At 44.7% G+C, this 16,917-nt stretch overlaps 1 protein-coding gene across 2 annotated transcripts in view; it reads left to right on the forward strand.

Moving 5' to 3' along the window:
• Positions 1-16,917, forward strand: part of LOC141055789 (uncharacterized) — a 123,227-nt gene that overhangs the window by 15,158 nt on the left and 91,152 nt on the right. Inside the window, exons 8-10 of one of the 2 annotated variants that reach the window (XR_012221534.1) lie at positions 7,147-7,269; positions 7,861-8,024; positions 8,370-9,099. The exons of the other annotated variant lie outside the window; for it this stretch is intronic. The gene's annotated coding sequence lies outside the window, so the exon portion shown is untranslated. Of the gene's footprint in view, positions 1-7,146; positions 7,270-7,860; positions 8,025-8,369; positions 9,100-16,917 lie in introns of those variants that run through there. 2 annotated transcript variants of the gene reach the window in all.

The raw sequence follows: 16,917 nt of genomic DNA on the forward strand, positions 1-16,917 counted from the left end.
GTAGGAGGATTTTTTTTTTCTTTTTCCTAATGGAGATTAAGCAATTGTCTGATCGTGTGGAGCAGCTGGCTGCTGAAGTGCAGGGAATTTCTACCTACCTCATTCAGTCACATGCTGCTGAACCTAAGATCCCTACTCCTGATTTGTATTCTGGGGATCGGTCCAAATTTCTGAATTTTAAGAATAATTGTAAATTATTTCTGGCCTTGAAGCCTAGTTCATCGGGGAGCTCTGTGTAGCAGGTTAAAATTGTCATCTCCTTGCTGCGCGGCGATCCCCAGGATTGGGCTTTTTCTCTGACACCTGAAAATCCTATTCTGACTAATGTGGATGCATTTTTTCAAGCCTTGAGGTTGTTGTATGATGAACCTAATGCTGTTGATCAAGCTGAGAGAACCCTGTTGGCATTAAACCAGGGTCAGGATTCTGCAGAGTTATACTGTCAAAAATTCCAAAAGTGGTTGGTCCTTACTACATGGAATGATAGTGCATTGGCAGCTCTCTTTTGGAAGAGTTTATCAGAGACCATAAAAGATGTTATGGTGGGATTTCCTGTTCCCTCTGGTCTGGATGATTCTATGTCATTAGCCATTCAAGTTGATCGGCGTTTACGTGAACGTAGGACTACACGGGAGGCGCTGCCACCATTTGAACAAACGTCTGAACCTATGCAATGTGATGGGGTTTTGTCTTGGGCGCAACGTCAGGAGTTTAGAAGGCGTAATAAGCTGTGTTTTTTCTGTGGAGACATCTCATACTATTTCTGTCTGCCCAAAACGAGAGAAACGTTTTGCACACACATTTGCTGTGGACAGTGTACAACCTAAGTTTCTTTTGGCAATTACTCTGATCTACTCCTTATCCACATTTTCCACGAAGGCTTTTGTGGATTCAGGAGCAGCATTTAATCTGCTGGATTTGGACCTTGCTAAACGTTGTGGTTTTTCCATGATGCCTCTGCAGACGCCTTTTCCTTTGAGGGGTATTGATGCTACTCCTTTGGCGGAGAATAAACCTCAGTTTTGGACCCTGGTGACAATGCGAGTTGCCGCAGACCACCAAGAAAATTGTACATTTTTGGTGCTGCATAATTTGCATGATACTATTGTTCTGGGTTTTCCTTGGTTGCGAACTCATAATCCAGTTTTGGATTGGAAATCTGGGTCTGTGGTGAGTTGGGGTTGTCAGTGTGTTCTTAGGAACGCTCCTGTTTTCTCCACCTCTCCTCAGTCTCATGATATTCCTGATTATCTAGCCGATTTTTCTGATGTATTTAGTGAGAGCAAGTCTGCGTCTTTGCCTCCTCATAGGAGTTATGACTGTGCAATTGAGTTGATGCCTGGGTGTAAATTTCCCAAGGGTCGGCTTTTCAACTTATCAGTACCCGAACATGATGCTATGCGATCCTATATTAAGGAGTCATTGGAGAAGGGTCATATTAGACCATCCTCGTCACCTTTAGGTGCTGGGTTTTTTTTTGTGGCCAAGAAAGATGGTTCATTAAGACCGTGTATTGATTATCGTTCCCTTAACAAGATGACGGTTAAATATCAGTACCCGTTACCTCTGATGTCTGATTTATTCTCCAGAGTTAAGAGTGCCTGCTGGTTTACTAAGCTTGACCTCAGGGGGGCATATAATCTTATTCGCATCAAGCACGGGGATGAATGGAAGACGGCGTTTAATACTCCGGAGGGGCATTTTGAGTACCTGGTGATGCCTTTTGGGCTCACTAATGCCTCTTGTGTCTTCCAGTCCTTTATGAATGATATTTTCCGTGACTTTGTGGATAAGTTTTTGATCATCTATCTGGATGATATTTTGATCTTTTCTTGTGATTGGGATTCTCATGTGGAACACGTCCGGACTGTGTTCCGGATATTGAGGGAGAATTCCCTGTTTGTTAAGGGATCGAAATGCCTCTTTGGTGTACAGAGGATTTCATTTTTGGGATTTATCTTATCTCCATCGACTATTGAAATGGACCCGGCCAAGGTACAGGCCATTTATGATTGGGTTCAGCCTACTTCTTTGAAGGCCCTCCAGAAGTTTTTGGGTTTTGCTAATTTCTATCGTAAATTTATAGGTAATTTTTCTGGTATTGTCAAACCACTGACTGATCTGACCAAGAAGGGCGCTGATGTGCTGAATTGGTCTCCTGAGGCTATCTTAGCATTTCAGGAGCTTAAGCAGAGATTTACTTCAGCTCCAGTTTTACGGCAACCTGATGTCTCACTTCCATTTCAGGTGGAGGTAGATGCTTCTGAGATTGGTGCAGGAGCTGTTTTGTCCCAAAAAGACCCTGTGACTTCTAAGATGAATCCCTGTGCCTTCTTTTCTCGAAAGTTCTCCCCATCTGAACGGAAGTATGACGTGGGGAATCGGGAATTGTTGGCCATAAAGTGGGCATTTGAGGAGTGGAGACATTGGTTGGAGGGAGCTAGACATCAAGTTGTGGTCCTCACCGATCACAAGAATTTGATTTATCTGGAGTCGGCCAAACGCTTGAATCGTAGACAGGATAGATGGGCCTTGTTTTTCACGCGTTTTAATTTTGTGGTCTCTTTTCTTCTGGGCACTAAGAATGCTAAGGCAGATGCCCTTTCTAGGAGTTTCTTTGCCGACTCTCTTAGTGTGACCGAGCCTACTACCATCCTAGGTGAGGGGGTAGTTCTCTCTGCCATTTCGCCCGATTTGAGATGCGCCCTGGAGGAATTTGAGGAGGATAAACCTGAGCGTTGCCCTATGGGAAAATTGTATGTTCCTGACCAGTGGAGAAAGAGAGTGATGTCTGAAATCCATTGCTCCGCATTGGCTGGTCATCCAGGTATTTTTGGTACCAGAGATTTGGTGAGTCGGTCCTTTTGGTGGCCTGCCTTATCTCGTGACGTCAGGAATTTTATACAGTCCTGTGGGACTTGTTCTCGGTCTAAACCCTGTTCTCGTTCTAGTGGGTTGCTGATGCCCTTGCCGGTGCCCAAGAGGCCATGGACCCATATCTCAATGGATTTTATTTCTGATCTTCCTGTCTCTCAGAGAATGACTGTTATCTGGGTGATTTGTGATAGATTTTCGAAGATGGTCCATCTTGTACCACTCCCAAAGTTGCCATCTTCCGCTGAGTTGGTGCCACTGGCGTAGCGTGGGGGGGCGGGGGGGGGGCGGTTCGCCCCAGGCGGCATGTGTGTGGGGACGGCGCGGCAGCAGCAATTCCACCCTGCAGTGCAGTGCAGCGGCGGGCAGGGAGCGATGCGATCACGGCAGCTCCGCTGCCTGCAAGAGTGAATAGCAGGAACGGAGCGGCAAGGGTCCGTCCTGCTTCCTGCCCGGAGGCTGCGCTTCCTGTTTCACACAGAGGAGCGCCGCTGAATGACGTCATCATTCAGCGGCCGCTGCTGTGTGAGGGAGGAAGCGCTGGCGATGCTGCGGACAGGTGAGGAGAGAGGTGGTGTCTTGTGTGTATGTATGTGTGTATGTATGTATGTTTGTCTCTGTGTGTGTATGTCTGTGTGTATGATGGAGCAGGCAGTGATGGGAGTGATGGTCTAGAAGGCAGTGATGGGGTGAAGGAGCAGACAATGATGGGGGTGATGGAGAAGGCAGTGATGGGGTGATGGAGCAGGCAGTGATGGGGGTGATGGAGCAGGCAGTGATGGGGGTGATGGAGCAGGCAGTGATGGGGGTGATGGAGCAGGCAGTGATGGGGTGATGGAGCAGGCAGTGATGGGGTGATGGAGCAGACAATGATGGGGTGATGGAGCAGGCAGTGATGGGGTGATGGAGCAGACAATGATGGGGTGATGGAGCAGGCAGTGATGGGGTGATGGAGCAGACAATGATGGGGTGATGGAGCAGGCAGTGATGGGGTGATGGAGCAGGCAATGAGGTGAGTGATGGGGGTGATGGAGCAGGCAATGATGGGGTGATGGAGCAGACAATTATGGGAGTGATGGAGCAGGCAGTGATGGGGTGATGGAGCAGACAAAGATGGGAGTGATGGGGGTGATGGAGCAGGCAATGATGGGGGTGATGGAGCAGGCAGTGATGGGGTGATGGAGAAGGCAGTGATGGGGTGATGGAGAAGGCAGTGATGGGGTGATGGAGAAGGCAGTGATGGGGTGATGGAGAAGGCAATGATGGGAGTGATGGGGTGATGGAGCAGGCAATGATGGGGGTGATGGAGCAGGCAGTGATGGGGTGATGGAGAAGGCAGTGATGGGGTGATGGAGAAGGCAGTGATGGGGTGATGGAGAAGGCAATGATGGGAGTGATGGCGTGATGGAGCAGGCAATGATGGGGGTGATGGAGCAGGCAATGATGGGGTGATGGAGCAGACAATGATGGGAGTGATGGGGTGATGGAGCAGGCAATGATGGGAGTGATGGGGAGAAGGCAGTGATGGGGTGATGGAGAAGGCAGTGATGGGGAGAAGACAATGATGGGGTGATGGTCGAGAGGGCAATGATGGGGTTGTGGGTGAGAATGCAATGATGGTGGTGGTGGAAAGGGCAATAAATGGGGGTGGTGGAGGAGGAGGAAATGATGGAGGTGGTGGAATGGGCAATGATGGGAGTGGTGGGGGAGAAAGCAAAGATAGTGGTGGAGAAGAAAATGATGGAGGTGGGGGAGAGGACAATAATGGGATGCGAGGGGAGGAGGACAATGAGGGGTGTGGGGGATTGGGATATACATAATAAAGGAGACTATGTAATATATACCTGTATGTGTGTGTGTGTGGCTATATAACATCAATAATCTATATATATATATATGTATATATACACACATGTAGCTTTGACGCCATAAAAGGAGGGGGGCCCGGACACATTTCTTGCACAGGGACCCCAAGCTGTCAGTGTCCGCCCCCTGTCCGCCAAAATAATTTGTACTTTCTGTTTTTTTTTCTGTCACATTATTAAAAATTAGTATTAAAAAAAGCCATTAGGTCTTCATCCAGCATCATCAAGCTAATACATACATATAGAGAACTGCAAGAAGTTGAAAGTCTAGAAATTTAGAAATAATAGCAGAGTTAGTAGCAGACTAAAAATTAGATCTTTGAGTGTAGTGTGGGCTCTTCGGATGCTTCCGAATTATCAACGACCAAAGGGGCGGCAAATTTTTCGACCGCCCCGGGCGCCACAAACAGTTGCTACGCCACTGGTTGGTGCCCTTGTTTTTATAACAGGTGGTTTGGTTACATGGGATTCCTGAGAACATTGTGTCCGACAGAGGAGTCCAGTTTATTTCCAGATTCTGAAAAGCCTTTTGTTCCAATCTGGGAATTCAGTTATCCTTCTCCACGTTTCATCCCCAGACTAATGGACAGACTGAGAGAACAAACCAGACCTTGGAGTCTTATTTGAGATGTTTTATATCTGCTGATCAGGATGATTGGGTCTCATTTTTGCCCTTGGCCGAATTCGCACTAAACAATAGAGCTAGTTCTGCCACTTTGATGTCACCCTTTTTCTGTAATTTTGGGTCTCATCCTCGATTCTCTTCAGGGCAAGTGGAATCTTCGTCCTGCCCAGGTGTGGACACTGTGGTTAAGAGAATGCAGCAGCTATGGGACCAAGTGGTGGATAAGCTGTCACTCTCTCAGGAAAAGGCCCAGCGATTTTCCAACCGGCATAGGACCATTGGTCCCCGGTTTAAAGTGGGTGATATGGTTTGGTTGTCATTTAAGAATATTCCTATGAAGGTTGCATCTCCTAAATTTAAGCCAAGATTTTTTGGTCCTTATAAGATTTCGGAAATTCTTAATCCTGTTTCGTTTTGATTAGCTCTTCCAGTTACATTCAAGATCCATAACGTATTTCACAAATCTCTGTTGAAGAGGTTTCTTGAGCCAGTGGTTCCTATGGCAGCACCTCCTGACCCTGTGTTGGTCGAAGGCAATGTGGAATATGAGGTAGAGAAAATATTGGATTCTCGTTTGGTTAGACGGAGACTCCAGTATTTGGTCAAATGGAAGGGTTATGGTCAGGAGGATAATTCTTGGGTCTCTGCCTCCGATATTCATGCCAATAGATTTTTTTCGTGCTTTTCACCGGGCCCATCCTGATCGGCCTGGTGGCGTGGATGAGGGTTCGGTGACCCCTCCTCAAGGGGGGGTACTGTTGTGAGTTCATTCTCTGGTTCACCAGTTGTGAGTTCCCCTTCCAGACTCCCTCTGGTGGTAACAGAAGGTAGTGAGGCTGAATTGATCGGTGGAGGTCTGCCACCTGAGAATGAGGATGACGATTGGACCTCACGACTCTCAGATTGGATTTAAGACAGCCGACGCCCTATTCAGTTGCTGGTGATTCCTTCTGGCTTGTCAGCTCTTGGTTTTCAGTTCTGTTCCAGTTATCTAAAGCTAAGTTTTTCTGCTAATGTTCACACTTGATTTTGTTGGTCTATTCAGTTTTTTGTGAGATCAACCAGCCCCGGCTGGGGGCTGTGCTGAATTTCCACTCTTATTTATCAGTATTTTGCCAATTGGCTTTTTGTCCCTTGCTAGTTCGGTCTCTTTTTTGCTCTGTCTCAGAATATTTCAGAGTCCTGATATAGTGGGAGAAGTCTAGTGACTTCAGGGTTAGTTTTGCTATCAGAAGTGTTGGACTTTATTTTTGTAGGGTTTTTTGCAGGTTGCAGACAGTGTCTTTTCTTTCCTGTCTAGTTAGTTTGGGCCCCATCATTTGCTCAGCCTATTTGCCTGGCTGTGTTTGTGCCTTCATCTTGTTTCACCGTCAATACATGTGTGGGGGCTATCTATTCCTTTGGGGTCTGCTCTGGGGCAATTAGTTTTCCCTTTTCTTGCTTTAGGCTTATTAAGACCTCTGGCCGTGACGAGGCATCTAGGTTCATCGTAGGCACGCTCCATGGCTACTGCTAGTTGTGTGGTAAGATCAGGGATCTGCAATCTGCATAGATACCAACCTCTCTGGTTTTCTGTGACTTAGCTTGTTTTGTTTGTTTCTCCTCGGTGACCCATTCATAACACAGAGCACTGGCACCGCGATGGGGGAGCGGTGTGCGCCATCCTATGCAAAAATTTTTTGGGATGGTGGGAGGATCTGGTGGTATATCAACATCAAGAGTATGAGATACATTGCCACAAGTGGCTATGGTATATCGATGACATTGTCATGTTTTGGACAGGTACGGAAGAGGAATATAAGCAGTTCATTGCAGAGCTGAACATTAACTCTCTTAACATCGGACTTACCTCCAATATTTCACAAACCATGGCTGAATTTTTGGACCTCAAACTCATCCTTGAGGGTTCGTATATTTCGACAACTTTATACCGTAAACCAACTGCCACAAATAGTTTGTTACACTATTCTAGTTGTCATCCTAATCATTTGAAGAATGGCATCCCCACAGGCCAATTCCTCTGGCTGAAGTGCAACTGTAGTAAGCCATCAGATTTCCATACAGAAGCAAGTAAATTAACAATGCTTCAAACATCGTAGTTACCCAAAGGCCATCATTTCTCCTGCTTACCAGTGAGCCAACACCAGCACATGCTCAGAATTACTTCAGAGGCAAACATGTGAGTCTTCTAGACTTTTAGGTATCATCATCACATATAACAACCAGTGGCCAGAAGTGCACAAGATTTTGGACCGCAGTTGGGGGATCCTCCTGTCTGAATCCAAATTGGCACCACATATTTCTGTTAAGCCCAAATTAATAGCGAGACGGGCTAGAAATCTCAAAGATCCGTTGTGCCATAGCCATTATGTACGCCCAAGGACCAGGCTGAATAGGGGAATTAGGACCACGGGCACTTACCCATGTGGCAATTGCAATGTCTGCCAGTACACTATTGCACAGGAGGATTTTATGTTCACTGTTTCTCCTTTCCAGATAAAGCCTAAGAAGACTTTTTCAACTGCAGGACCCGATGCCTACTATACACTCTAATCTGCGATTGCCAAAGATCGACGTGGGTCAAACCACTCAAGAGCTGCGCAGAAGAACACAGCAGCATCTATCCAATATCTCAACTGTTCTTAGAGATCGCGAAACGGGTAAAAGCATTTCATCAGTGGCTACACATTTTTTAGATATCCATAATGGACGTACCACAGAATTGAAAATCATGGGCCTGGAGGAAATTCCAATGAACATTAGAGGAGGTGATGTAGTTAGGAAACTCCTGAGATGCGAATCCAAGTGGATTCATAATTTAAACAGTCTTGCCCCCCATGGGTTGAATGAGGAGCTGCTATTCACGGGGTTTTACAAACAGCTGTTACCTGTTATACTGCCTAAGGAGTGGAGTACTACTTATAATATCCTCCTATTTTACTAATTGTTCGATTTTTTTTATTTATTTTTTTTCTTTTAATTTTTTTTTCTATTTTTTCCTCCAGATTCCAATTGAGAACCTCCAAGTAACCATCTGGACACCATTACACTTTTTCCATGAGAAGCTTGGACATTCATAATGGAAAACTTGAGTCTAACTTGGAATATCAGACACACTTTATTTTTAATCTGGACCACTTTTCACTTGTACCCATATCTTAAATTTTCCATCTTTCCCCACTTCCAGGATTCCTTTTAGGACTAATCTCGTAATACAGCTTTGTACGATTTTTTGGTAGAATTTGCGTCCGTCTTTCAAATCATATACCGTATATGTCCCTCATCCTGGTATCAATATAACCCCTATCCTGGCACATTGCCCCCTTGTGCTGGCACATAGCCCCCCATCCCATCCTGGATATGGCCCCCGCCGGTCACTATATTGGCCCCCTTCTCTCTATATGCCCCCCTGCTGGCATGTACATGGCCCCCCTTTCTCTATATACCTCCCTGCAGGTACGCACATGGCCCCTGCGTCCCTATATTCCCCCATGTTGGCATTCACATGGTCCCCCAACCCTATATTGCTCCCTGCTGGCACACATCGTCCTGCCGTCCCTATATTCCCCCCTGCTGGCACACATGGCCCCTCATTCATATATTCCCCCCTGATGGCAAGCACATGATAAAATAATAAACAGTTAACTCACCTTCTGATGATGGCTTCTGCTTCCAGCTCCCCCCGTGGCTTTCCTGTGTCTGTGCTGAGTCTGCTGAGATCCTCCTCCTGCCAGGGCGCGTGCAGCTGCTGCTCATTCAGGCAGCTCATTGTAACTACAGGACCTTCCATGATGTGACCAATAGGACCTGCGGTCACGTGACTCGCAGGGCACACTGGGAGTCACGTGACCGCAGGTCCTATTGGTCACATCATGGAAGGTCCTGAAGCGATGAACTGCCTGAATGAGCAGCTGCTGCCACGCGCCCTGCAGGAGGAGGACAGACACAGCAGACACAGGAAAGCCACGGGGGGAGCTGGGAGCAGGAGCCATGATTGGTAGGTGATTATAGGGGTGGGGGAGGGGAGAGTGCAGGCACATGTAATAGGCACCGCTCCCCTGTCTACCAACTCGGCGCTGCTTCAGCACGGAGGTGATGGACAGCGCGTGCGTGAATATTACATGAGCCTAATGAGCGGGAGCACAGGAGCTCCCGCTGTCTCTGCAGCCAGCCCACCCCAGCCCCCTGACACCACGCCAGAGCCGCCCCCCCAATCTATAGCACAGCAGCACACAGATTCGCATTATAAGACGCACACCCCACTTTCCCCCAAAATTTGGGGGAACAAAAGTGCGTCTTATAATCCGAAAAATACAGTCGTTGTTGACATACTAACTACTATCATATTAACACAGTTTTGCTTTTCTGTATTTATATGTGGTATTCCCTTGGACCTTTTTTGATCATTATTTTTTTAGCAGGTACTTTGAGAGATCATTTGTTTAAGAGTAATCCATTTACATAACACGGATGAACTGCGTTCTATCCGGTGAAAACCATGGTTTTCAGTATAATAGCACATTACTTTTCTGTTTGGTTATAAAGCAATACATTTATCGTTTGTTTCAAAAGAAATTTTTTTCAATTTGCTCTTTTCATAACTGGTTTATATGTAGTCTAGGGTGCCAAGGTAAAAATTAAGTAGCAAGTTTTTGAAGGTCTTACCTCCTAATTTTGTTCCTTTTTGGTCATAGATATTTTATAATTATTTTTTTTTAAGATTAGTTATCATTTACTGGTTGCTCAATGGCACATCATATTGCAGTTTTAAATGTTTGTTTAGTATTTATCGTCATGCATATTCCGCGTTATGTATGGTATGTAATGCCGTTTACCGATCAGATTAATTGATTTTATATTTTGATAGATTAGGTGTTTCTGAACGCGGCAATACCAAATGTGTGTATATTTTTTCTAACCCTTTAATTTTAAATGGGGCGAAATGTGGGTGATTTGAACTTTTAGGTTTTTTTATTTTATTTTTTTTACATTTTTTTTTTTTTTTTTTTTTTACTAGTCCCCCTAGGGGGCTAAATGTATCAGCAGTCCGATCACTCTTCCATATCTGCAGATCACAGCTACATACACAGCTGAGATCTTCAGATATGTTGCTTTACTTTCAATGCATACTTACAAGCCAAGAGGAACAGAAACAATTTTTATTGCAGGTAGTGGAAAAACACAGATGTGAGTTTCCAGATCCGAACAAGTCAACACTGGTATGCAGTCCAGCTGCCGCAGGTTACGCAAAAATCTGAACGGATTGCTACACTGCTACTAAGTACTGATACATGTAAAATGTACATAATTGTGTAATGCATATTTTACTGTAATAGAATGCTTACTGCCATTCTAAAAGAATATTTAGAATTGAGAGTCCTCAGTGGTTGATACCTTTTAATGGCTAACTGAAAAGATGGTAACAAATTGCAAGCTTTCGAGACTACTCAGGTCTCTTCATCAGGCTAGACTAATACAAAATCTGAAGAGTCACCTTTATACACAAGACAGCACAGAAATAACGCAATAGCTAAGACAAGTGATTGAAGCGGAATAGTCATGTGAAGCGGAATAGTTTATAATGACCACAGACAAGATAAAGATCCCCAACTCACATCAGGACTACAAGATCCCAGGTACTTTCATCTGCATTACATCTAATGTGGTGTACTTAATTATTTGTACTAAATGTCCAACTGGGGGTCTGTATGTGGGGGAGACAGGGCAAAAACTGAGAACAAGGATGAATGCTCATCGCCACTCAATAAGAGAAAATGGATCAACCTGTAGCAAAACATTTTTGTATCCCTGGTCATAGCATGATGGACATTAAATTACTTGTATTAAAAGGTAACTTCAAATCTCAGAGAGAGAAAAGAATCGCGGAGTACAAATTTATGAAAACTTCCCCCACATTCAGTGTAGGAATGAATGTGTCTTATGGATTTATGTCTTTTTACATCAATTAAAGAATTTTCTCCTCAGACCTTCTGGCGTCATCACAACACAGAACCAGACCTCAATCAGAGGGCAATAAAACCTTCACACTGCTCATCTATGAACTGCTCCAATATTTACTGTATGTTTATCTCTCTCCCACAATGACTATTCCGCTTCACATCACTTGTCTTATCGTTTGCGTTATTTCTGTGCTGTCTTGTGTATAAATGTGTTTCTTCAGATGTTGTATTAGTCTATGCCTGATGAAGAGACCTTAGTAGTCACGAAAGTGTGCAATGTGTTACCATCTTTTCAGATAGCCATTAAAAGGTATCAACCACTGAGGACTCGCAATTCTAAATATTCTTCTATCTACTGGCTAACACGGTACAAAGATATATATCTTTCCTGTTACTGCCATTCTTTGTTTTTGAGTGGTTATTGTGTGTACAATATTGTGGAAAATGAGAAACATGGAATAATTCACATGCCTTGAGCAAGTGGTAAATCTAAATTTAATGTCAACATATTTTACATGGTGAATCCTTAAGGTACTGTCACACTTAGCGATGTACCAGCGATCCCGACCAGCGATATGACGCGGTCAGGATCGCTGGTACATCGCTAAGTGGTCGCTAGTGAGCTGCCACACAGGCAGATCTCACTAGCGACATCGCTGGGGACGGGGGTCGCTACTTACCTGTCACACCAGGCGATCCTGCGTCCTCCCGCCCGGCTCCACGCGTCGCTCGTCATCACAGCAGGAAGCGCCGCAGGAAGCTGACGACGAGAAACAGTCCTGAACGTTCTCGCGCGATCAGCGATAACCAGCGGGGGAGCCGGTCGTAGGTAAGTATCAGACACAGAGATATCGCTAGCAATATCGCTATAACGTCACTAGTTATAGCGATATTGCTAGCGATATCTCTTAGTGTGACAGGCCCTTTATGCCAAAAGGAACAAATTTGAGGGGTAAGACTTACCAATTTGCTAAGTTCATTTTTCCTTGGCACCCTAATGTAGTCCTTATGGATACTGGCACTGTATTTAATTTATAACTAGTATTTAATCTTGGTAAGTGGCTATCTTAATATAGTGAATTGGTATGGTTTATTACTTTCTCCGTGGTTCCATTGTGGATAATCCACATACAGTATGATGCAAAATCTATATGCTTCTCTATAATTGTTTTACTGGCGGCTGAACACTAGGCGCTGATTCTTTGAGTCAGCGCTGTATATTATGCCTTTATAAATTAAAAATTAAAGGGGCTTAGTCCATTTATAACGGCTAGCTTATAGAAGCAAACACATTCCTCTTTAATGGCTCTAGTTTAAGCTTGATTTCCAGAGCTAAAATCGTATTATCTGCGCAGGTGCTGAGTGCGATGTCACTTAGAGACGAGAACGCTCAGCTCACTCCGCTAGTTGGTGCGCATGCACCAATTGATACACATGTGATGTAGTTATTTCTGCTTAGAACATCGCCACTGCCTACTGCGCATGTACCGAATTGCGCAGATGCAGATCGTCTTATGTTGGCCATATTCATACACCACTGGATCGACTTCTTTTGCAGTACTGCACATAGTAACTACTTGCGGTGTGGCCAGCATTTCCTCTGTGATCATCTATGCCCGCGTTCTCCAGCTGTTTCTCAGCCAACATTTAATTTCAAGGTATTTAAGACCTGACTTTACACACTGCGTTTACCGCCCCTGAAGAAGCCAGGCTTTGTGGCGACACACCTCGGGCAAATTTGCGCCCTTGCCTACTCCACTTCGCCTAACTTCTACCATACCAGGATTTTTCCAGGCACTGCTCCATGAAGGTTACACTTGAGAGCTCAGGTCATATGAATTTCCTTCCCCTTTATCCTTAGGGGTTTATTATTTAGGCCATAGGGGTTCATTTTCACGGAAGATTTTTGTCCGTGCCCCATTGAAAATTAGCCTATACCATAGGCCCAAAAAGTGGCTTCTGTTTATAACCGCTACTCATACTTCTTGCGGCTCCCTGTTTGCTATCAGGGCTTCAGTTAAACTCCGCTTTTTACAGTTTCATCTTCATTGGATTCAGTCTAGTTGGGTCCCATTTTGGACTCATTTTCTGAGCACTAAGAACACTTCCTTGGTAATAATAATATCATGCATTGTTACAGTTGCCACGAGAGTGGTTTATTATTGTAAGGTGTTTTCTATAGAAAATTACACCAGGTATATGCTTACAGCTGTGGAGCAGTTGCCCCTTTCTGTGTGCATTTTGTTCTAAAAACTGGAATTCAGAACTGTATATTTATTTCTGCATGTTAATCTGACTTTCACTGGCCTTGTTAACAGTGCTTGTGTATATAGAGCGCTATTGTACTGTGGAGTGGCAAGGGCATGACCCTATTGTGGGCCATGGATAAAGTTCGCTTGCATTTTTGCAATTTTACTTGTTTTTAAATAAGTGTTTGCAGTGTTGTGTTATTGTAATAAAATTTATATATATTTTTTCACTATTATCTGGTGATCCCTTTGGCACATCCTGTTGCTGGTCTGTGTATCTAATCCTATCCTGTGTGATACCATCTGCTGAGCTGTGTATCTAATCCTGTACTGTGTGATACTGTTTGCTGAGCTCTGTATCTAACCTTATCCTGTGGGATGCTGTCTCCTGGGCTGTGTATCTAATCTTCTCCTGTGTTATACTGTCTGCTGAGCCGTGTATCTAATCCTATCCTGTGTGATACTGTCTGCTGAGTCGTGCATCTAATCCTATCCTGTGTGATACTGTCTGCTGAGTCATGCATCTAATCCTATCCTGTGTGATACTGTCTGCTGAGCTGTGTATCTAATCCTATCACCTATCCTGTGTGATACTGTCTGCTGCGCAGTGTATCTAATCCTATCCTGTGTGATACTGTCTGCTGAGCAGTATATCTATTCCTATCCTGTGTGATACTGTCTGCGGAGCAGTGTATCTAATCCTATCCTGTGTGATACTGACTGCTGAGCAGTGTATCTATTCCTATCCTGTGTGATACTGTCTGCTGAGCAGTGTATCGAATCCTATCCTGTGTGATACTGTCTGCTGAGTCGTGTATCTAATCCTATCCTGTGTGATACTGTCTGCTGAGCCGTGTATTTAATCCTATCCTTTGTGATACTGGGCTCCCCCTGGGCTCCCGCTGCAGTCTGTGTTAGTGGGTGGTCTGTGTTGGCACGGTAATAAATTGTGTTATTTCCGGCTTTACAGAAGGACGATAACACCATAGAAATGATAAGAATAATAGGCCTCAGTTACCACAACTGTCTACAAGGAAAACTGTTGCTCATAGCAACCAATCACAGCTCAGCTTCTTTTAAACAGCTCTAATCAAATGAAAGATGCTTAGTGATTGGTTGCTATGTGGAGTGCATGTGGCTGATACACTCATTGTTCTGCCCTCTGGATGAAGGGCAGTCTGTTGTGTTATGTGCTCTGAATAGGATAATATGTTTGTATTATGTGCTGGGTTAGTTATAGCACCATCTAGTGGTGGCTGAATTTATAGCAGTGTCTTTGATAACATTTACAGTCTGTGACTTTAACAGAAGCAATGCACTATGTTATTGAAGCAATGCTTTGTGGGAAGGAAGCAATGTATTCTGGGAAAAAGAAGGTGCCATTTTATTCTTGTATTTCATAAGGACACACATATTTATCTGTCCTCCTGTTCACCTTTGTTTTCCTGTAACTTGCTATCTGGGTAAAGCATATCTGATAAGAATCAGTGTTTTCTTGCAATGCAGTGATTTACAGAGGTGTTATTTACTATTTTAGCAGCCAGATGTCATTAACTGTTTAGATGCCAGTTCACAGTATATGTAATCAGAAACATGTATTCCTATGTAATGTTTGCATCACTGTACACTTCCTGTAATTGTGTTAGCTGTGTGATCATCTGCCCAATACTTACCCATGTCGTTTGTATTCCTTATAGTTTTACTGCGCATGTTCTATACTGTTCAGCAATAAACAAGTTAGACTACAGAACAGTGGTTTATGCTGTATGCTAGAGTGCACACCGTGTCAACGTGTATGAAGGCAGACCAGTAAAACAGATGCTAGACACCTGTGATAGTGAATACGACTTAAGGAGCCGCTTGTACCCACACCGCCATACAGTCACAAGTACCGAGAGTGTAGCCCGACAAGTGCTTCATCTTTCCCGCCATGCGGAATCCGCCGCACATAGACTGTTTCCCTCTAATATACTCAGCATTAATCGGCTAAATGCACAATGTCTCAAAACAGCACATCCTCACTGAAAATGAGGTCACGAGAAAGCTCCAGCAGGTCGTCATTAGCAGAGCTCGCTGCTGTCGCCCGTGCCGAAGCCGAGGCAGGCAAAGCAAGATCCTCCTTCGCTGAAAGAGAGATGCACTTAAAGCTGAGACAGGCGGAGCAAGATGCAGAAACCGCACGTTTGCAGGCAGCGAGAGAGACGGAAGCCGCACGTTTGCAGGCAGAGAGAGAAGCCGAAACTGCACGCCTGCAGGCACAGCTAGAAAAACTTGCGGCAGACAAGGAGACAGCAGCTGCAATAGCTAAGGCAGAGTATTTGGAAGCTATGAAGGATTCTGATTGTGACAGATGCAGCATCATTCCCGGACCAGATCTAGAGTAGCAAGATCCAGCGTAGCGCATCCCAGAGTACATCCATCAACATTCCAGCATGGTTGACAGCCCTAATGCACTACATCAACCAGCCTACGCCGATTACCAGTGATCCAACCCCGAACTTCACTACGATGAGCGAGGAGACGTCCATCGCAGAGATGTCTACCACAGCTACTGTTCCACAGAACAGAAGGTACAGCCTCCACCCAGACTGAAAGGAACAGCCTTTGCATCAGAACGGTATTATACAGACAATCCTAAGCCAGAAGCTCCTTACAGGTATGAGGATACACCACACACACAGCATGACAACAGCACACCAGCTCATGTTGGCGCTGACCCAGCCACTATGAACTTTGCGAGGTTCTTTGCTCGCCGGGACCTGGTGACCAAGGGACTTGTAAAGTTCACCAATCAAGCTGAGAGCTATAGATCATGGCGAGCCTCCTTCCGGAATGCCATTAGAGACTTAGATCTTTCTAGTAGTGAACAGTTAGATCTACTGGTAAAGTGGTTTGGGAATGAGTCCGATGAATACGAAACATTAACATAAATTACCCACACAGAGGCCTCTGTATGGTGTAGGAGAGTCTTGATGAATGTTTTGGGTCAGTAGAAGCTATTGAAAATGCTTTGTATAAAAGACTTGATGATTTTCCCAGAATAGAGAATAAGGGTTATCAAAAGCTCATGGAACTAAGTGACTTGTTAATGGAGGTACGGGTTGCTCAGATAGAAGGAGACCTGTCAGGGTTGGCATTCCTGGACACTGCCAACGGTGTCAACCCAATTGTTCAAAAACTCCCTTACAACCTACAAGAGAAGTGGATCGGTCATGGGTCCCATTACAAACAGACTCATAAGGTCTCATTTCCCCCTTTCAAGGTGTTCATAGACTTTGTTACTAAACAAGCAAGAGTTAGAAATGACCCCAATTTTGAATTTACTATGTCATGTAGCACTGCCC

The sequence above is a fragment of the Dendrobates tinctorius genome, unplaced genomic scaffold (genome assembly GCF_039654945.1).
Source record: "Dendrobates tinctorius isolate UK_male_01 unplaced genomic scaffold, ASM3965494v1 ptg000192l, whole genome shotgun sequence".
Classification (NCBI taxonomy): Eukaryota; Metazoa; Chordata; class Amphibia; order Anura; family Dendrobatidae; genus Dendrobates; species Dendrobates tinctorius.